The sequence below is a fragment of the Oryctolagus cuniculus genome, chromosome 2 (genome assembly GCF_051225735.1).
Source record: "Oryctolagus cuniculus isolate XC-2025 breed Fujian yellow rabbit chromosome 2, ASM5122573v1, whole genome shotgun sequence".
NCBI lineage: Eukaryota > Metazoa > Chordata > Mammalia > Lagomorpha > Leporidae > Oryctolagus > Oryctolagus cuniculus.
Window position 1 is genome coordinate 149,360,415 of NC_142868.1, and position 23,083 is coordinate 149,383,497.

At 38.0% G+C, this 23,083-nt stretch overlaps 1 protein-coding gene and 1 long non-coding RNA gene across 9 annotated transcripts in view; one reads left to right on the plus strand and one right to left on the minus strand.

Moving 5' to 3' along the window:
- Positions 1–23,083, minus strand: part of LOC138848811 (uncharacterized) — a 546,369-nt gene that overhangs the window by 520,474 nt on the left and 2,812 nt on the right. The gene's annotated exons all lie outside the window — the stretch shown is intronic.
- LOC149128097 (uncharacterized) lies at positions 1,077–14,042 on the plus strand. The gene is made up of 4 exons (XR_016229685.1): positions 1,077–1,280; positions 7,151–7,185; positions 8,979–9,124; positions 13,811–14,042. It is a non-coding gene; the product is annotated as an uncharacterized LOC149128097 (long non-coding RNA).

Sequence of the window (23,083 nt, forward strand, 5' to 3'; positions counted from 1 at the left end):
TCTCTCTGAGGTGGTGATTTAAGGATACAGCAGGGAATGATGGCAAGAAGTAAGTCATGAGCCTGTCTGGGACAAATGCATTGCAGGAAGACAGCGTAGCAAGTGTGGATGCTGGAAGGAGCATGAGGGGAGCCAGTGGGATGGAGCACTGGGACCTGGGGGTAGAGTCATGGGCTATGGGATCAGAGAAGTAATCAGGGGCCAGATCACAGGGAGCCCTGTTAGGTCTTGGATTTTATTCTGAATATGGTAGAAATTCATTGGATGGCATGCCATTATTTAATTTAGCCTTTTAAATTTTTACTTATTTGCTGGGTTGAGAATGCACTGTGAGTACAAAAGAGTGGAAAAGCAGGTAAACCCATGGTGGGGGCTGGAGGGGGAGTGGGGGAGTAAGGGAATCTAATGCCGTAGAGATTAAAAATGATGGTGCCGGGACTGGCGCTGTGGCTCAGCGGGTTAACGCCCTCGCCTGAAGTGCTGGCATCCCATATGGGCGCCGGTTCTAGTCCCGGCTGCTCCTCTTCCCATCCAGCTCTCTGCTATGGCCTGGAACAGTAGCAGAAGATGGCCCAAGCCCTTGGGCCCCTGTACCCATGTGGGAGACATGGAAGAAGCTCCTGGCTCCTGGCTTCGGACTGGCACAGCTCCGGCCATTGGGGCCATCTGGGGAGTGAACCAGCGGATGGAAAACCTCTCTCTCTGTCTCGACGTCTCTCTGTAACTCTGTCTTTCCAATAAATAAAATAAATCTTAAAAAAAAAAAAAAAAAGAAATGATGGTGCCTTGATGAGGTGGGTGCAGAAACTAGGAAAAAGGGTCAACTTTTGGATCTACTTTGAAGATAAAGTTGGGGGAAAAATCTAATGGGTTGCATGTGTGTCAAAGAGAAGACTCAAGGGTTTTTGCCATGAGCAATTGAACGAGTGGTGTTGGGGTTGCTAGCATTTACTGAGATACAGAAGCCTTGGGGGAGAGGTTGGCAGAGAGTGGCTAAGTGGAAACCAAGTGTTCTGTGTTAAACCTGTTAATCTGAGAGGCCTACTAGATGATGGTAATCACCTGGAGTTTAGGAGACAGGCAGGTGCTACAGATAAACACTTGGGGTGCTCAGTACATAAGTGAAATCTAAGCTATGGGAGTCAGTGCCATCGGCTCAAGAGTGAGTGCAGATCCAGAGAACGAGGCCTGTGAAGACCTGGCCCTGGAACACACCAACTACAGTGAGGTGGCAATGGAAAGAAGGATCCAATAGAGAGAACTCAGACGGGACCAGTGAGGTAGGTGGGCAACTGTGGGCCTGATGCCCAGGAACACGAGCCAGGAAAGTGTTTTAAGTGCATCAAACGCTGTTGAGAAGTCAAAGATGAGTACTGGAAATTTCCACAGATTGACAAGTATAAAAGCCTGTCTGGAGTGTGGTCAAGGAGGAATAAGAGGTGAGCATGCAGAGAAAACCAGTGCCGTAGCAACAGCCTCTTGCCAAATTAGCAAAGCATCGCCTGGAATCACATTTCATGTTGTTCCTTAGTTCTTTCCTGCTTAATTTTCATCGTGGCCTCCAGCCATTTTAGTATTGAACTTCGGCATTTAGTGCATGGTGTTTACGTAAAGCTTCACTTTGAGCAGTTTAAGTAGAAAATAAAAGGAGACAGAAATCAGGTAGGCGCTGCAATTCTGGATTCTCCTTTAAAAAACATTTATTTGAAAGGCAGAGTTAAAAGAGAGACAGAGAATCAGATAGCTTTCAGCCACAGGTTCACTGCCCAGATGGCCACGACAGCCAGGGCTGAGCCAGGTCAAAACAAGGAGCTTCTTCTAGGTCTCCCATGTGGGTGCAGGCACCCAAGTAATTGGGCCATCCTCCACTTCTTTCCAGGCACATTAGCAGGGAGCTGGATTGGATGTGGGACAGCAGGGACTAGAACCAGTTCCCATGTGGGATGCCAGGGCTACAGGTGGCAGTTTTAACCTCCTATCCCAGAACGCTGGCTGCCAGGATCCTTCTGTAAGCTTAACTATGTTGTTAGCATTTCACTATATTACTTCATTATCTGATGCTAATACTTATGTAGGGCTTTTTCTCTCTGAATATGTCAAAGAGAAGATATGAAGAGCTGCAAAACATCAAATGAAAAAAATTTTTAAAGCCTGTTCTGGATTTAAAGAATATTTGGTTAAACAGAAGTGGGCTTTGAGGACATCTGGTCTTTGAGATTATTTTGAAAGGGCAGGAGAAGGTGACAGACTTTATGTGATTGGTCCATTGACTTCTCTTTATTTAGTTTTCCTTTGCTTTTGATCTGGGAAGAGTAGATTACAAAACAAAATGAACCACTGCACAGACTTGGGTGAAAAGTATGTTCTCTTACCAAAAAGAATTTCACAGCTGTTTTCCTATTTCCTTATGCACTTAATCCTTTGTTCAATGTGTCTCTGACTGACTTTAAGAAAAGTATTATGAATAAGGATTACAAGACAATATTAAAGGGAAAAAATCCTAAAATGATGAATAAAAGTCTCTCTGAAACGTATTTGCATGAGTCCAGTCCTTACTCATCTACTAAGATCCAACTCAGATGAACCTCTATAGAGACCTCCCCAGTCCCTTTGTCTTAGAATGCATGTCTTTCACCTGCAAATTCGAATAATCTTCTAACTGGAACTCTCATCTTTTCATTCAACCAACATTCACTAAAAATGTACCATGGGCTGGCCCTTTTCTAGAGGTTTTACACAAAAATCCCTGCTCTGTGAATCAGAGTCTAATAGAGAAACAGGTCACAAACAACTGAAATAACAGAAAAAATCATGCAGTATTTAAGAGACAATAAATTATTTTGAATATGAATTGTAAAGGGAAGGGAGTGGGGAGTATTCAATCTTTAATGTAATGATCAAGGTAGACTGTACTAAGAAGGTGAAATCTGCACAAAGACTTGAGGAAGGGTGTTAGCAGTGTGGGTCTGTGGGGAAGAGCCAATGTAAAGAGCTAGAAATATGCCTGATATTTGAAGGAATGGCAGATAGACCAGAATCACTTGTAGGCATGAGAGAGGGGAAAGTGAGTAGGAAATAGGGTCAGAGGATCTTAATGAGAGGATTAGAAGGGACAGGTTATGGTGGTGAAACGGAGGCCTTGTACCTTTGAGCTGAGGAGTGACATGATCTGACTGAGTTTGGAAGGCACCTCCTGCTTCTGTGTCAACAGTTGAGGCACGTGAGAAGACCAGACCAGTTAGGAGGTCCCTGCAACTCTATAAACAACAGATGAGAGTCACCCAACATAGGGGATAGCAGTGGAGCCCCAGAGTGGTTAATCTTATTACACCACTTTTGTCACGTACATATCTTCCCACCATTTATAGACTCTGTACTCCTTGAAGTGAGAGTCTGTGTTCCTTTTCACATTTCCGATTAGGGGTACTCAGTGATATTTTAGTGAATAACTGAATGAATAAATGAAGGAATGGTTAGTAGACAAAGAATCTAGTTTGTCAATATCTCTAGCACACACCCTGTATTTCAAGGCATATTTATAAATGGACAATAGCACCACCAAGAGTATCAACTTTGAATACGAAGGGCAAAAAGAAAAAAGAAATAAGATCTACATATTGCATAACTGGTGACAGAACAATATAAAAGGAAAGATGTCCTTTATATACGTGAGTTTTATTTAATTTCTGACAAGTTTTTAAAAGTAATCTACTATATTTTCTCTGCTTTCTCCTTGAGGTAAAATAGCAGCCAAAGGAAAAAGAAATTTCCAGAGCATGCAGATAGGTTCACAGTAGGTTTTGTCATGGAAATATTTATCATTATAAGAGCCAGCAGAATGACACTCTATAATGCTAACCCTTACTGTAGTTAACACTGCAGGGGAGAAATCTATCTTTGTCTTTAAATTCCATTATAATAATAAAACAACAAATGAATATAAAATAAATAACTTCTCCAACATGAACACACTTGGCAGCACAAAACAAGCATGTGACGCAATCATTGACAATTACATCACAAACTTCCAAAATTTCAATATTGCAATAGGGAAATTCCATTACAATAAACTCCCCATAATGATGTCCATCCATGGTTACAGAATGTAAATAAAGAAGTTTTATTTTAAAATAAGTGGTCCACGTTTTACAGCACCAATAGCCAATTTGGATACAGAGTTTGACAAAAGACAGCTACTTTCCTCTTTGTGCAGAGGAAAAAACAGGAATAAGGCAGATTTCAATCTCTGTCTTCAATATATGTCTTTGAAAAAAATTCTTAAAGTATCAATGAATCTTTGTGATGAAAGTGGTAATTTAGATTTGGATTCTTAACTCATATAATTCCTGATTGCAGTTTGGAAAGAAATTTTCAACTCTCTCCAAGAAGTATCCCCTATTTCTATGTCCCATATTTCTACTTTCTTTCAGAACCATTGAGAAGATCAAGTTCAAATTATGACACATCTAAAAAATATCAGCCTTAATCTGAAGTTAATATTTTCAGATAGTGGTTCCTCCAGCAAGTCAAGCCACAAATATTTATTGAGCACTTATTATTTCCTGCTAAAAAGATACAATCACTACCTTTGCAAAATGTTGTTAAAATTTTATGAGGAAGTGAGACCAACATGTAGTAAAACAGTTCGACAGTTCTCTGATAGAGCTGTGTTCAAGGTGCCATGGTCACTCAGTGCCACAGGGGAAGCTTACTGGAGGAGGTGCAGCTGCCTCCTCCACATCTTGATGGATGAGCAAAGCTGGTCAGAGAAAGCAAACCACAAGGAAATCATCAGCAGAAGGCATGCGAGGTCATGATCTGACTTTTAGAAGTCCTGCCACAACTGCAGCGTGGAAGATGCAGTCAGAGACCATAGGCAGGAAGGTCACTGCAGAGGCTTAAAGGAGCTCAAGCAAGAAATCATGGCAGCCTGAACACAGCAAACGGCAGTGGGGATGAAAGATGGGACAAATTCAAGGTATATTTAAGAAACAGACTATAACAAATGTGTCTTGAGGCTAGCTTTGTGGCATGGTGGGATAAGCTGTGTCTCAAGATGCCTATATTCCATATTGGATACTGGTTCGAATCCCAGCTCCTCTACTTCCAATCCAGCTTCCTGCTAATTCACACCCCAGGAGGTAGAAGATGATAGCTCAACTACTTGGATTCCTATCACTCACTGTGAGAGACTTGGCTGGACTTCTGGGCACCTGGCCCAGCCCCAATTTTTTTGTTGTGGGCATTTGGGGCACAAACCAGCAGATGGAAGATCTCTTTCAGTCTCTCTCTGTGGGTGAATATTTGTGTGTGTATATGTGTTGCTCTGCCCTTCAAATAAATAAACTAAATTAAAAAAAAAAAGTCATTACTAATGGAGGACAAGAAAGGCGAGGAAGGGACTTAAGGGCTTTAGAGCCTGAGTGGATGGAGGGCTGTACATTTTTTTTTAAAAATTTATTTATTATGTATTTGAAAGGTAGAGAGAGAGAGAGAGATCTTCCATCCACTGGTTCACTCCCCAAATGGCTGCAACAGTGAGGCCTGCGTCAGGACAAAGCCAGGAGCTGAACTCCATGCTGGTCTTTCACATGGGTGGGAAGGGCCCAAGCACCTGAGCCATCTTCTGCTGCTTTCCCAGGTACATTCGCAAGAAGCTAGACCTGAAGCAGCACAGCAAGGACTCAAACCAGCACCCCAATAAGGGATGCTTGTGTCGCAAGCAGTGGCTTAACCTGCTGTGCCGCAACACTAGCCCTAGCTATATGCTTACAGAGAGCAATATAGAAGAAAAAGTGAAAAGAAACAAGGACAATGTTCTTAGAAAATCAAAATGAAAACTTTGCCAAAACATGTATTTGAGATTATGACTCAGCTGACAAATAAAATTGGATGTGGGCCGAAGTTATTATACTCAATGAGCTTATCCAAAGTCACAAACGTTGCAGAGATCACTGGGGGATATTTACACATATTTCACTCATTCTCTCTGGTCACCAAATGTAAAATATTGACAAGACAAACTAGCAGCCAGTCTAGACTTTAGATATTCATATCTACTAAATATTTACCAACTTTGACCTTCCATTATAAAATCAGAAGCCTGACTTCCTCAACACTTGTTTCTACTCCATATCTCGCAAGGGATATTAGCATACATTATCTTAATATCTTAGCAAAGATTAACATTTTTAGTGGGAAATAAAGCAATTTTCTAAACATTTGATTTTAGTTACAATTAATAGTGGTGACGTTTTCATTTGTTACAGTACTAGCAAATGCATTAATGCATTCAATTTCATATAAATTTCAATACTCCATGCAATTTCATTATTCAAGGACTTTCTTACCATAAAAGGAAGATGAAATAATCTTACTGGGAGTAGGGATTTTGTCTAACAGTTAACATGACAACTAAGATGCTCCTATCCCATACTGGAGCACCTGGGATCAAGTCCCAGCGACAGCTCCCTAATCTAGCACGCGGATCCTGAGACGCAGCAGGTAATGACTCAAGTAGTTGGGTCCCTGCCATTCCCATGGGAGACCTGGCTTGGGTTCCCAGCTCCCAGCTTTGGCCTGGCTCAGTCTCAGCCATTAAGGGACATCTGGTGAGCAAATTAGCAGATGTGAGTGTTCTCTATCTCCTTCTCTTCTCTCATTCTCCCTCTCCCACTCTTTCCTCTCTACCCCCTGAATAATAATAAAATAAATAATCTTTCTTATCAGTTATCATTTTTGGGTATTTCCCCATTTTTTTTTTCCTGCATCCAAGAACATTAAGAACATCAACAATTCCCATAAAATTCCCTTTCCAAGCAGGACACTCTGAGTCTCTCAATTATTAACCTGTACAGGTCCCATTAAATAATTTCTAGTTTCAATAATTACCACAACTCTTGAGTAATATATACTAGGATGCTCTAAGATCTTTAATATTAGAAATGTAGATGAGAAAACATTAAATCTTTATATTCTGGGACTCACAACTAATGAATCAACCATTGACAGACTATACAAATGTGATCTACCAATAGTAGACTTCCATTTCAAATCCAATGAGATTTTATCTATTTATCATAAAGTAAGGAAACCTTGTGAACCCTTGCAATAAAAAGCATTGTCTAAATTCATGTTTTTCAAATTGCAGGTTGTGACCCATTTGTGAATCATGAATTCAATCTGGTGAGTTACAATCAACAATTTTCATTTTGCAAAATGAAATAGAATAGTTATCCGAGCACAAGGCACTTTATAATAGTCTATATATGGTTTTGTGAAAGTTTTGTATTATATGTAAATACTGGGTCACAACATAAAACATTTCTTATCAAGGGCTGCATTCAAAGATATTCAAAAGTCACTGGTTTAAATAACCTCATCCATGGATATTGCTGACCAATGCCAAAGAGTAAATAGCTCAAATATGAAGTAAAAGTAATTTTATGAAATGTGAAGTTTTATTGTGGTTTAATAGCTCTGAAAATCAAGCAGTCACTTATTTCAAACAGTCAGTTACCTTACAAAAACAATACCTAACAAACAGTGTCAAAGGCTTCTCCCAAACTATCTTTCATTACTAAGAATATATAGTCCAACATCACTAAATGACATATTCTCACTTGCTTAATTTAGCCTTGCAAAGTAGTAGAAATTATGAACAGAAGTCTCACTTAGTTGCATTGATCTTATATTTAACACCAGAATAAATGTAGATGCTGTTTGAGTCCTTAAACCATGAGGACCCTTAAAAGGTCAAGAAAACAACCACAATCCTCATGAAAAACTACAAATGTATATTTTGTCATTACAGACAATCTATGCCCAAATGCCCAAACATATTATCATTTATGTACAAATTATGATAGTCTACTGTGCTTAAAAAATGAAGAAAACAAATACAATTCCAATTTCTGTGCCATACTGCAATTTCATGAAAAGCCAAAGAAATACAAAAGTTATACATAATGATTCCTCTCACCAAAAATAAGTTTTATCTATAGAAATTGTGAAAAATTTAGCCTAATAATACCACCCAGTTATTCTTCACCCTGTGATGACTTATAGTTTTGTAAGTAGATCTGACATGAGAAATTAGCAGGAAAATATCAGTCATGAGTTTTGCCTGAACTCAGAATAGTTCTCTTTTGAGACAGCTATTGTAAGTACGAAGTTTATATTTTATTTCATTTCTATCACTCTATTCCTTAGGTTCTTTATGGTGTTTTTAAAAATCCATAATATAATTCTATGAGAGTTAACATAATAGACTGTAACAGCTGTTATGGTCTATTGTGTAAATAAGTAATTACAGAATTTACAGACTATCATGTAAATATGTAATTATGGACTTTTTAAAATGTGCATTATTTACTCGATAGTCTATCGTTTACATATGTAATTATGGACTTTAAAACATGTATTATTTACTCAGTCTGTAACAGCTCCTTGGGACAGAGTCGTTCTGGCCTATCGGGTAAACATGTAATTACAGAAAATTTTTAAATATGTATTATTTATCTGATAGTGCTGTTACAGATTATCACATCCATATGTAATCACAGATTTTTTAAAAAATGGATACCATTACTTTGTGTAATGCTTCTGCAAGTCAACTCAGAGACTTTCAGTTCATGGATCAGTTATCCAAAACTATGCAGTAATGCCACCATATAGAATATTTGCAAAGAATAATGGTTTTCTGCAAATCCCCTAAGTACATTTTCAAGTTTCCCAAAGAAGTTAAAGGACTTACCCCTCAAATAACAAGTCATATCAAGAGTAAGAATGATTTTTAAAGTGGTCTGAAGTATAATGTTCTATATTTCGTGTTCTATATTTTCAGTGTTATCCACCTCACCATGATTTTAAAAAGCCAGAGCCACTTATCATACTGGGTTTCTTTAAGAAAGAGTATCTGGAATGCATTCCACCTGTTAGCTCGTATAATATCCAATTATGCGCATTTCCCTCTGCAGTGGTGTGCTGGCAAATGTGTGGTAATTGGCTGAAAAAGAACACAGGATTTAAATCACTTGCCAATTTCTGTAGTGAAAATACTCTGACCATGGCACATGTCAAGCTACAGAAGGATCATCACTTCACCCAGAAGGTCACCTTACAGGTGAGCCATTAAGAGCTGGGAGAGCTCCTTTGAGTGATACATCACTGCCTATTCCACCATTGCAAAACTTAATCATTGACTTGAGTAATCCTCACTTGAAATAGACACAGATCAGTAAGAGATCCTGTAGTCACCTCTTTCCTGGTAAAAGATGTCTACACTGCCTCCTAATCAAGTGTGTAGGCAGTACCCTGTGAGTTGTGGGGAGGATACTATTTGCCTGTTGAATAGGAGACAATCTAAGGTGACTTAGTACTATTGAGATACACCTACGACCAAAGGTTTGGTAATGGTGTTGTAGAGAGATGTTCAGATGCATGGCACACTGGAGAAGTTTAATTTCTATTCTAATCCTATGATACTGTTTTTGTGATTTTCTAAATGAAATGACTCACATTTCAAGAAGATATCTATCATCATTTAGCTGTGCATTAACAGAGTTAATTACCGTTTTAAAAAATAAATGTATTATGGATATTTGAGACTTAACTGCCATTTTAAACAAGTTATACATTGTAAGCTCAACTAGAAGACAAACCTTCAAGAGAAGGACCATTAAAATGAACTTCAGATAATGTTATCCAAACTATGAACATTAAAATTCTTTCATTTCAGTAACAACTTAAATATGGTTCTGAAGAAAAAAAAATCTTTGCCCTGCTTGTTCATTCTAGTATTTTGAAATCTGTGATTGACTATTCATTGGTCATAAACAATAGATTACACAATGATTGTTATTTAAAATGCTATCAATTTCAAATTTAAAGGAAATACAGTGATTCTCCAGCAGAGTACAAACAAGGGATCAGTGTATGTAAATGTGATTAATTCTGTATACACTAGATAGTATTATATACATCATAGTGTGAGGTCAGTACAATAGACTGCCAGGGCAATCTAAGGTAATTTCTAACCAAAGGCAATGAGAATTTATGTACTTTTGTCCAAGATGCTTGTAAGGTTTTATTTCATTCCACCACTAAAAATGCTGTGTGGAACTCAGAACATTCCATACACATTAAATTTTAGTCATGTGAAAACTTTCTCAAGACCTGACATCACGGATTGCATACCTTCAGGGAGAAATTGTATTCCCCAATGTTTAAGTCCCCATGTAGAGCAAAACACAAAATATACATTGCCTTAGTATCACATGGCCAACAACTGACTAGAGCATGCCAGGAAGAGGGCAGGTGCCGCCTGCCAGAGGCTGAAATTTAATATCCAGCTATAAAAGCAACAGGAGGCTCCTGTTCATCTGAAACCTAGAACCTATAATAAAAACACTGAACAATTCAGAATTGGCACATTACTCCTACTGGCTGTTTATGTGCCAGGATTTCTTACCATGCCAGAGTCACAAACTGTGTACAGTCCCCTGAAACAATCGAGCCCTTCTTATTTGTAAGGTGGAATTGTGGGTAATGAGGGATTTCCTACATAGGAAATTCTGTTTTCTTTGTTTTAAGGAAATGAGTGTATTATACATCCCAGTGGTTATTTTGGGAACTCATTTATTCTGAGTTTATTAAATGGCTGAAGTATACAGTTTTAGATAAAGCAAGACTTTGACAGTTAACAACCTGAAGCACAGAAATGAGAAAGGTAAGCCAAAATTTAGAAACGTTCATTTCATCCAGGTGCACCTCACTTTAAACAATAAATGCATCCTAGGAGTGAAGTGAGAATAAAATCCTTATAAACTGAAGCATGTTTTAAATTAACTAGGGATATGGTTACTTAAAGGAAGCTCATTCTTTGGTAATGCAGATGAGTGATTTGTTATTTACTTATAGAATACCAATTTTCAGATGTCAACTTTTAAAGCAGAGTATATACACATATTTATATTAGAGTATATGCTTACAAGTATATGTACTTATAATATTCTGAAAGTCACTCCATTAAGATCAAAATTCAGTAATGGCATTAATGTTTAGCTAGATCCCCATGGAATTTCTGCATTTAAAAGAACATATGAAATATTTGCTTGAATAAGGATGTGTTAGAAAATGGAAAACAAAGGTTTCCATGATTGCAGTTAGTTATCTGTGAAGCAGAAGCGCTAAGCAGTAAAACTCCGTGTCCACTTGGCTGCCACAATTAATATGGAGCTATTTTCAAGGTGGGATTATGGGCACTGGAACCTCTAGGGATGGAATGTTTTGCCCATGCGTTAAATCCTCATTTTGTGTGAACTTAATGAAAAGATTGCAATATGTTCTGTCAATGGTTCCCAGAGCATGGAGATGTCTTTTTTCCCCCGAGTAAATGTAGTGAGATTTGGGCTGTATTTTATGGACAGAAATGTAAGGAAAATACGTGCTTTTCACTTTGTTTAGAAGTCCTGATGCTGGAGAGACTTAAAATTAATTAAGGAAATGCAGTTGGTCTAAGGTTATAGTACTGGCTGGATACACAATCAGTGTATTTGCAAACTTTCTTGTGCATGGAGGAAACCTCTAACATTATAAAATACCACAAAGAAAGAGCTGAGTTTTTCCATAGCATTTTAAATTAGGCAGTAGCTATTTTCAACAGAAATTTTTTGGTTTGCTATAAAAATGTTTTTTTTTAAATTTATTATTCTAACTAATTTGAATTCACAAGTGTGCTCCAGACAGAATAAAAATTTGCTTTGCACAGAAATGTTTGGGGGTTGTAATATAGATAAAGTATATGCCTACCTCTTTTTGAGAGAGATAGAGACAGAGAGAGAGGCTATTTGAGGATAGCAAATAAATGTGCAAAACTGTTAAGTAACAAAAAAGCTCCAGGTAGAATAGATAGGGGCAGAAACCAATCCAACAGGTCACTCACAGTAAACATTCCAGGAGGTGCTCCATCAGTCTTAGGTAGCTCTAGCCTACTGCTGAAGAGGTTCTCCTTGGAGATAGATGAAGGGACGCTTAGACATCTTCTTACAGCCAAACGCCACCCAGAGATACCAACATAGGCAGGTGCTTCCCTCCTCCACCTGTCCTCAAACCAGTTTAGTTGGGGCCAGGATTGGATTGGGATTCCTGGGAGCACAAAGTATTCAAGGGCCCAAGTAATCAACTCAGAAAGGACCTTCATAATTAGCAAAAGTGATCTATTACCTTAATTCCTAACTTCTACACTAAGTTATGTATAAGGTGCTATACATAGGTTACCTCATTGAAATCTTGATAAATTCCCTAAGAGGTATTTATCATCCCAACACATTAAACAAATGATTATAAACTCACCACAACTCAGAGACTTTTAGGTGAATTTGCTGAAAATCCATTCATCAAATGGCAATTCATCAAACGTTGCCTTTGAAGAATGATCAACTTGCTAAATTCACCAAGAATTTATTTCTTTAAACTATCTGTAGAGGCTGGCACTGTGGCGAGGCTGGTTGGGCCACCACCTGAGTGCCAGCATCCCATGAGGGCACAGGTTTGAGTTCTGGCTACTCCATTTCCCATCAAGCTCCCTGCTAATGCACCTGGGAAGACACCAGAGGATGGCCCAGGTGCTTGGGACCATGCATCCACGTTGGAGACCAGGAAGAAATTCCTGGCTCCTGGCTCTGGCCTAGCTCAGTCCTGGCCTTGGCAGCCATTTGGGAAGTAAACCAGCAAATGGACGACCTCTCTCTCTCTTTCAAATAAATAAAATAAATCTTAAAAAAAAAAAAAAAAACTATGTAACATTGACTACAATTAATATTATCTGTAGTCATTAAAGCTTTGAAGATTATTTTTAGTTTTAGTTAATTGGTTTTCATTTTATCTCCATGGCAATGATCTTTTGGAATTCAAATTCACTTTGTATTGGCAATTAGTATATATCAAAGTTGAGGTCCCAATTATATGTAAAAGTCCTTTCTGGCATTCTAAGTTCTTTTCTACCACATAATAATGCTATTGGCTTTCATCTGAAATCTTCCTGCAAAGTAGGACCAAGTCAACATAAACAAAGAGCAATAAGCCATAAACTGTTTGTATCTTATAAAATATCTAGCAAATTGAGTTGCATTGAATGGCTAAATACATCTTAATCACATTTTGAATATTTCATTTAATTTTGCCTTAGTTTTGAATTAATTTTTTTTATTTTGCTGTAGCCATTTCAGCCCAGAAAGTCTGCAGCACATTTGTCAGTCCTGATCAGCCTAAATGTCATTTCCTATGTTTCACATTTCAGGCAGTTCTAAAATGTTTAAAATATATTGCAAGCAATCCATTTGATTCATCCAGTTAGCAAATCTATGAATCAAAAATGTACAAAAGGCAACAGGCCAGATTAAAAATGAGTTAATGACAGAAACTCATCTTATCCTTATGATTTAAGAAGTCCTAGATTTTAAGACAAGCAAAACACTGTGATTTGAAATACATAACTTATAATCCCCAGAAGTCGAAGACCAACACTCTGAGAAAACCTGCAGCGCAATGAATTTTAGCCACAGCCTATCAACTAGTTAATGTAAAATTACTGCAGCAAAAATAAAAACTAAGAGGAATTAAAAGTTTAAAACATTCTCCAAAATTGCTATCATTAATGTATACAACAGAACTTACTACAAATCTTAGGAAACCTAAAAAAAAGGAAAGTGTTGGTGAATCAGTGATTTGGCAAGTTGATTATTCCATGACTTTCTTGATAGGGGATTAAATGTTGGTGAATTGACTAAGAAGTAATTTTATCTTTTAGAAATGGCAATCCCAGGAATTGGTCCTTCAGGAAGCTGTTTTTTTGTGAACTGATCTCCTTCTGACCACCAGGTTTTAAGGCATAAAAATGTTTCTGCTGATTTCAAAACCCACAATCTAGCCTTCATCATCTTTCCAATCAACCAGTCACCACTGCCTGTGAAGTGTAGAAAAAGTTTTGAAGTCCCCCCAAAATGTACACTGAAGGTTTCAGGCCACTGAATAAGTTCCCTTTAAATATATTAAAATAATTGATTGAATAAAATCTCCTAGGTGTGTTCAATGCATATCCTGCATTCTATGTCCCAGTGGAAGAATGAGATACAGTGGTTTTGACTTGCATGGCAAGAGAGCACTTTCCCTGATACCAAGAACCTTAATTTGAACAAGACTCAAACATTTATATTCATATCATGTGGATCTGTCTGGCCACAGTTAATTTGAGCATGTCACTTTATTCCCTGTACAGAATATCTAAAGCTTTAAGGCAGCTTCAGGGAGCCTTTTCTTCCTGAAACACAAACACTTACACAATGCTCTCATTAACTGGAACTTTCACATCTGCACTGAAGTGAAAATAGAACCTAAAGCTCTGTCCTACCTAGTGTATGTCAAATAACACATGTTAGAGAGGGGATATTGGACAGTGGCTGTTTTTTTCAGGCTTTAGATGGAAAGAGTTGGATAAGTCATAAATCTGCATTACCATGAAATAAAAATAACTGCAAGGAAGTTTAAGAGATATACTAAAATGAAAAAAAAAAAAAACAGTACCTACTTGACTGAGGCAAATTTTTACTTGTTACTCATTTGACTTCACCCCAGTTTAACACAACTGTTAAAAAGTCATCCCTCTGCAATTTAAAAGCTAAAACTACTTTCAAGTCATTTGGAACCACAGATGGAACTGGGAGGGCTTCCAGGGGAGAAGAGAAAGGTAATTATTTGGTAGCATTTTCATATTTAAATAGCCCCGTTTTGCCAGCAGAAGTATAATTTAAGTCTCATATAGCATCTTAAATTTTCTAGTAGCTATAGTAAATAGGTGAAAAGAAATAGGTGAAACTAATTTTAATATACATTTTATGTAATCCTCCATGTACCTAAAATATTACTATTTTGATAAGTAATCAACATAAAATATTTCACTTTTTTTCATAAAAAGTCTTTAAAATCTGGCATGCATTTTACGCTTATAGTACAACTCAATTTGGACTAACCACATTTCAAGCACTCAACACCTACATGTAGTGAGTAGTTATCATATTAAACAACACATTTCTACATGCACAGTCCATGCGTCATTCCACATGGATTATACTAGACTGTTGTGAGGATACAGACCAAAACAGCACAACTACAAGATCTCCAAATTCTGGACTGTAATGCATATCCTAGTTTACAAGCAACTAATATTTCCAAGTTGTAAAATGGGTTGTCCCCTGGTTTTTCAAATGTTTCCTTTTACCTCTAAAGCCAGCGACCTTTTCTTCTCTATATCCCACCATCAGCCATCCTTCCATTAGATTATCAAGAGTAGTCACTCTTAGATGTAGTTTTCCTTTTATTTTGACACACAAGGTGCAGTAACTCTATGATGAGCCTTTGCATAGGCTGCTCTCTGTTCCTACAATGCCCTTTGAAAAGTGCTGCCTGTATCTCCCACTCTATCACCCAGCTGACTCCTGATTATTTCCAGGGTCAACTTTGCTTTCATTTGCCCTTAAAACTCCAAGACCACTCTAAACACTCCGGTCCAGTGTTCTTTCTCCATATGCCCATAGCTAACATTGTAGGTTTTCCTCCACAATATTATTGAATCTGTTGATCATTCTGTTTTCTCCCACTAGATAAAGAGCTCCTAGAAAGTATAAAATAAGTATTTAATTAAGGCTCATAAAGGTGAAATGATGAAATGTTTATCAAGGAATGAATGCTTAAGTATGTCTAACACTTTATAGCAAAGATGCACTAAAAATGCAACAAAGAGTTAGCTAACATGTCACAGACATTGTGCTGGATACTGGGAATACACAAGCTTCAAAATCCCAGAGATGGCATTTCAGCAAAGTCAAGAGGAGTACTTCTCAAAATAATGTGAATACAAATCATCTGGGGAGACTGTTACAAACAGATTCTGATTCAGGTGTTCAGGGGTACGGCCTAAGATTCTGCATTTCTAATAAGTACCAGGTAAGGCATGTGATCCAAGGACCCTACTTTAAGTAGGAAAGGACAACAGCCTAGCAGTTGGCAGATTTAAAATTTAGCTCAGACTCTGGTTGTATGGGTGTGAGTCATTTCTCTTAATACTGCCATCCCTGTTTGCTCAGTTCTTAAATTGCCTGAGAGAGGAGATGATTTCTGTATTGTGTATGAGCTCGGCAATCCATGATATCTATTTTCTATAAGCCTGCAGAGGACAATGGGGACCACAGCAAAGGGTTTTAGTTTTGGCTGCTGCCCATTAGAATCACCTGGAGCTAATTTCAAAATCCTAATACTCCAAAACACAAGCCAGACCTATTCACTTGAATCTCTGCAGGTGCGGCCCAGGCATCAGTATTTTTAAATTCCCAAGGTTGAGAACTAAGAGAAAGTATTAGCAGCAGCATGTGTAGATTATTACCTCAATTGATTAGTGTTAATGAGGCCAGAGATAAACAAATGATGTTCCCCCTGCCAGATAAATTTATTCTATTCTGTGGGTAGCACCACGAGAGCTATTGGTCCTAAGAGCCAGACTAAAGCCACTGTGAAGTACTGTTCCCAACACTAAGAAAGTATCCCAAAGTACAGGCTCTGCTGTGTGTTACTATGCCTGGGAGCAAAGCTATGTTTGTGCCATAACAAATCAGCAGCGAGGAATCCCAACCTTTTGCAGGCCACCCCCTTGACTCATGAGATCATGATGAAAACTTTTCCTTTCCAATGGAGAACAGAAAAACCAGCACTCAAGAAGCCACCAGATATTTCTGCCTTTCAAGTGAAGTCATAGCCTAGGTTCTTTTTAAATTAGTTTTGGAAATTTGAAGATTGTAAAGGAGAAAGCCCCAAACACTGTTCAACTATACTTCATCAGTTTTCAAAAAGGAAAAGGTCTTTGTAATTATCATCACATCTCTTTGGGCTAGGTTAAGAACAGAGGGAAACATCCAAACTTATAGTCTACACTTTTAAGATATCTTAGTTATAAACATGTTGGTGTCTTTAATTTTTTTTAAATTTTCTTGATTGAAATAAGGAAAAAAGAATCAGATTCTTTTATCCTTCAACTCAAGTAATGCCTTGTAGCACAGTAGTAGCACATGTCACTAAAATACTGATTTGTTTTACTTTGCCTAAAATATATTGTGCATACTTTTCCCAAGCAGATTATGTAAGTTTTTTAAAACATATCAACAAATAACTACAGTATAAATACTATAACAAAAATATTCTGGGATTTGAAAGGTAAAAGTATATGATATTTTGTTATCTTCCAAAGGCTTTAGAACCTGTCTGAAAATATTAAACTTATGTCCAAAAAAAGATAGCTAAAATAATGAACAAAAATAAAAGCTTAAATAATAGTTTTAAAGAGTTCAGAGGCGATGCCTCACTTCCAGCTGGGATGGGTTAATGGAAGACTAAATAAAGAAGGGAAAGCTCTCACCTGAACCTTCAAGAACGGTAGCAATTAGATCATCAGTACAGAAAAAGAAACTCTAATCAGAAGCACGAAGAAAGAAAAGCACAAGATGGGTTCAAAAATAGTAGTAAGATAAGTAATGAGTAATGACAAAAGGGTGCATGACCTGGGCCAGGCGAAAAGTTCCTCTCATCCAGGCTCAGATCCAAAGGGTTAAGAATTCTGAGCAAAGCAAAAACATAGTTAGGCAGATCCGGCTAGTGTGGTTGCTCTCAAGGTCCATGTTAAAGTTGATATACATAGGAGAGTATAAGCACAAGAGTTGACAAAGATAAGGTATTATGAGGCCAGAATCCAAGTACCTAAGGGCTAGTCTGAGTACTTTTCTTTAAATTTTAGTACAGCTAATGGGAAATCAATGAAGACTTTTGTTTGCTTGCTTGTCTGTTTTCAGTAACACTAAAAAACCTATGTTTTTCATGAAGACAAATTTCAAAGCCATACATTGCACAAATTGAAGTGGAATAGAATAGATCAGTAGAGGCACACCTGGATTGTAGCACTACAAAGACAGGAGTGCCAGAGAAATAGAGGAAGAAGAAAAAGGGATGTGGTGAAGAATGAAACTGGGAGGTGGGAGAGCATAATCTCTCGGTGCCCCACACAGAAGCCTCTGGCACTCTCCTCTTCACACTAAGGCTTCTTGCTATGAACACCCATTATCTTTGCTTGAGGTCTTCAGTTTTGCTATGAGAACGTGGCTGGCTCCTGTGCGGGACAAGTCAGAAGTGACAGAGGGATAATCCCTCAGAGGCTGCATGAATCAGTAAGAACAAGATTGGAAGAATAAATACCGCAGACTCCTCACCCCTCCATAGAATAACTCTTGATGCTACAAGATTTCTCTGAACACCGGAGTGGAATCAAGCCTGTTTCCCAGTGGCAACTTGCTTTCTAATACACACTTTCATATTTTTTATTCTCTATATTCTTTCCCCACTCTTTTCTCAGTATTTCTTGATGTCACTTCTAATAAACTTATAGTACTAGGATCCTTACCTTAACCTCTGCTTCAAAGGATACCTAAACTAACATAGGAAAAGAGCAAAACAAACATTAGGCAGAATAATGGTGCCCCAAAGGTGTCCACATCCTAATCCTTGGAACCTGTGAATATAATACCTTATATGGCAAAACAGACCTTGAAAAGATGATCAAAATTAAGGACAATGGGATGGAGAGATGACACTGGATTATCTAAATGTGTCCAATCACATCACAAGAACCCTCAGTAACAGAGAACCTTTCTCTGCTTTGGACAGAGGGAAAAGTGAGTATAGAAAATGTTTATAAAGATGCCACATTGTGGGTGATTTCTAGAAGATGGAAAAATATGGAAATAGAATTTTTTCCCTAGAGTCCCCAAAAAGAATGCAGCCCTATTGACACCTTGATTGATTTTAACCAAATGAGATGTATAGCAAAGTTCTGACCTACAGAATTGCAAGGTAATAAATTTGTGTTGTCTTTAGCCACAAAGTCTATGGTAGTTTTTTACAACAGCAATAGAAACATAATATATTACCTTTAAGTTGACTACTGAAAATTTGAGGCAGTCATAAGAGTAAAATGAAACAGAAATGAGATTAGTTTTTCAGATATTGGTCAGAATGTTAAATAAGTTCAGTTCTGTGGTGGTTTTTTTTAACTTTTATTTAATAAATATAAATTTCCAAAGTACAGCTTTTGGATTACAGTGGCTTCCCCCCCCCAACTTCCCTCCTACCCATAATCCTCCCATCTCCCGCTCCCTCTCCCATTCCATTCACAAAGATTCATTTTCAATTATCTTTAAACACAGCAGTTCTGTGTTCTTGATTGTATGATATTCTGAAGCTTCTTAAATATATATAATATCATTCTTCAATTAATTATGAAGATGTTTGATATTTGCTGGTTTTGTTTTATCCTGGAAGTTAGTGTCATTTACAATTTTACTAAAACATGCATGATGCCCTTAAGAAGATATAAGTAAAGAAATGTGTTGGTCTAAGGAAACAATGCCAGTTAACACAACACCATCATCAAACTCACTCTCTTTCCAGCACTCAGTTTCACCCAGGTTATATTTAGAAGCTTGCATTTCAAGAGGATGGCTCTGTGACAAATGTGTTGTATGAATATATTCTTGATTTTTAACTTTCATTGATTTATGACAACATACACCAGGACTTGATAGAGGAATTCTGACATGTTAATTCAGAGCAAGTTAAATTCAGTGCAGTGTTAGAACTATATCTTGGATACATGATTTTATTTGCACATATGGCAGTTGCTTTCAAATGTTGTATTTCTAAAATATTAATTGTGAATGTTTTACTATATTTTAAGTGTGGCTTAGGTATGGGTCAAATGTGTCCCACAAGAATTCACGTGTTGGAAGAGTGGTTCTCACTGTGGCAATGGAGGAGGTTAGGGAATTTTTAAGAGGTGGGGCGTGATTTGGTCACTTGGGTCACTGCCCTCAGAGGGAATTCCTGCAGTTCCTGTGCGACCCTGGTTAGTTATTGAGAGAGCAAGACTGGCCTTTGCCCAATCTCTGGATTCCTGTCTTGCCATGTGATCCCTCCCTCTGGTCCTGCCATACAGCCATCTGCCATGATGTGCTGTAGCCCACAAGCCTCACCAGAAGCCAAATAAGGCTACCCAATCTTGGACTTTAAGCCTCTCAAACTATGAGCTACATAAACGTCTTTTCTTATAAGTGACCTACCTTCAGGTATTTTATTATAGCAATGAAAACTGGATCAATATATGTAGTCTCACTCGATTACTCCATTTTTATCAACTATATTTTCCTACTCTCTCCTTCCAATTTGTGTACCCACCCTCCATCTTTGCCTCTCTCCACAAAACTTGCACAACAGGAACACAATAGAATATGAAAGTTCTAATTGGTGGCGCTGAATTGGGCAAGAGGGTTGGGTCTGCTGCCTCTATACAAAGGGTTTTGGAATAAGAACAAAGCCCATATATTCATACCTACACCCAATTCCCTCCCCATGAAATCCACTTATCTTTGGGATTCATCTTCTGTCTCAACCCTGGCAGTAATAGAGCCCAGTTGTGACCAAGGCTAGGGGCTTGGCCTCTCTGCAACGTTTTCCCAGCTTCTTACCCCACTAATAGATACAGAACTCTCTGATACATGCATCTGGAAACCCAGTGATGATGAGAGTTGCTACTCCCTTGAAAGTTTTGTCTTCCCTTGATGCAGACTCCACTGATTTGTTTTGGCTTTGCTTTGTGGCCCAGATTGTTTCTGCTTGCTGCTTCTCCTGAGGTAGGCAGAAGTGAGGATGGGTAGAGAGAGTGCTTTTGCTGTCCCTACTTTGTTTTACATGGCCTCTGACTGATAACAGTGCTTGCTGGTTTCCCAGTCCAGCTTCAAGTACCACAAAGCAACCCTAATCAAACTAAATTCTTGGTTTTTTAACTATCTTCAGAATGCCATCTAATAAGGCCAAATATTTTGCTTTTACTTTTCCCTTTCTCCCAATTTATGCATCCAAAATAGAATAAACTCTTGCCAGACAAACTTAAGTAACTCACTTTATATTTACACGAAGCAAGTTTAAAACCTACAATTTTTATGTATTATAGGTTCAGTTCAATACCTGACATAGGAGGACAGGACAATAAACATTGCTGGTCTCTCTCTGGTAGGCTGTGTAGCCAGCTGTTTCATAGTGTGGGGGGGGGGGGGCCTCTCCCTACAACACATCCTCTAAATCTGCAAATATGGCACTAAAAGTACCCCTACCCCCAAAAGGAAAAAAATCCCCCAAATACCAAGATAATTTGTAGAAAGGCTATATGGTTACAAAACCACTTTGGCAGGGCTTAAGAAAATGAAACAAGGGGAAAGCAAGTGCAAAGGACACTGAATTTTGAGTAAGAATGAGCTCAAATACTGTAAAACCCAAAATAATCTGTGTACCCTAGAGCTTGGCGACTTCTGCCTTGGCAAATCACAATTACGTAGCCAAGTGTCCCTGACGACTAAAGAAGATGATTCAAGAGGATTACATGTTGGTATTGGCTGTTAATGCTGAAAATGTGGATAGTTTTGCGGGCAGGTGCCTTCCAGAGCTTTTATTTGCTATATGGCTTTTAATGTACTTAATGCTATTTTAATTCCATTTCTACTAAGACCCTATTTTCTCTGAGACTGGTCTTGTGAACTGAAGATTTGCCAACCACGTACCTTCCAAGAACATCATCCTGAAATATTCTTATTGAAAATCACCTCCTCCTGCTTTCTCATCATCCTCCTTGGCCCTCCCACAGTCTTGCCCTCCACCTTAACCCCTCAGTCAGTGCTACCTACGCTCAGGTCATCGATCATTTCCTGTTTAGCAAATTCAGGGCCTCTCTTCGTATGGAAGACCATTCCTTTGCTTTTGATTTTATCCACCTTCCTTGACACCCTACTTAGTCTTGGTTTTACAAACAGAAATAGCCTAATCCTTCATATATTTTTCGGTAGAGTAATTCTTAGGTTTTATTGTTTTTGTGTTGTCTTCATTTTAATAAGCATTTACCAGTAATCAATTAAAAAAAAACCCTCCAGGAATTACTAGTTTTTGTGGCCTGACAGAGGAAGCGACTAAGGTGGGAATGAAGTTCCTTCCAAAAGCAAACAATGTATATAACCAGTAGCTATCACAATTAGGAAAATGCATTTTGCAAGTTTATTAAAAGTGTGCCCAGCATTACTGATAAAATGATTACCAAGAGCAATCACTGATGATACCCAAACCACCAGAACTGCAATTACCTTGGAAAGCTCTAGAAACCTAAGGAAAAAAATAATTCTCCATGGATTTGTTGATGCAGTGCAGAGTTGGACTTCTAACCCATGTTGGTCACAAATCTGTGTCTCACTGGGGCCTATGACTCATACTTCCTGGCAGGCAAAGTCTAGGCCTTAACTATTGCTACCTGGCAAGTTACACAAACCATCAATTCAGGTCTAAATATTGTACATGAAATCTGTAATTCAATGTACAAGGAAGAATAAGAGGGTCAGGGTGCTAGCTACCAATGAGAAGGACATTGAATTTAAATCCTTATTACGTGCACATTGTATGTATGTATCTTTCCATTTGGAGATGGTGTTTCTAATTGTGTATTTTGGTGTATGCTACAAAATCATCAACAACGTATTTTGCATCCCAAATTCAGATAGTACTGTATTTCCTTTTCTCAATAGAGGGTTTATTTAACTAAATCCTTCAGTTAAAAAAATTTTAAGGATGTGATGAATATTGATTAACCTTGGGAACCTAAAAGTAAACATAAAAACAATTTCTTACTCTAAGATCAGGTTTAACAATGTGCTAATAGCCCATAATGAAGATAGAGCATCCATAAGTTAATCAACCCATTAAGTTGGGATCAGAAGTGTCAACTCAAGTGCAGTCTACTAATTTACTGACCCTTAATGGGTCAGCAAGATCTATAACCCAAAAGCTGATCTTTCTGCTTCTGTTAAAGCCACTTTGGAAGCCAATTCACTTCCTTCCATGATTATGATCTCTGACCTGGCATGTGCAGGAGTCAACATAAAATCCATTTATG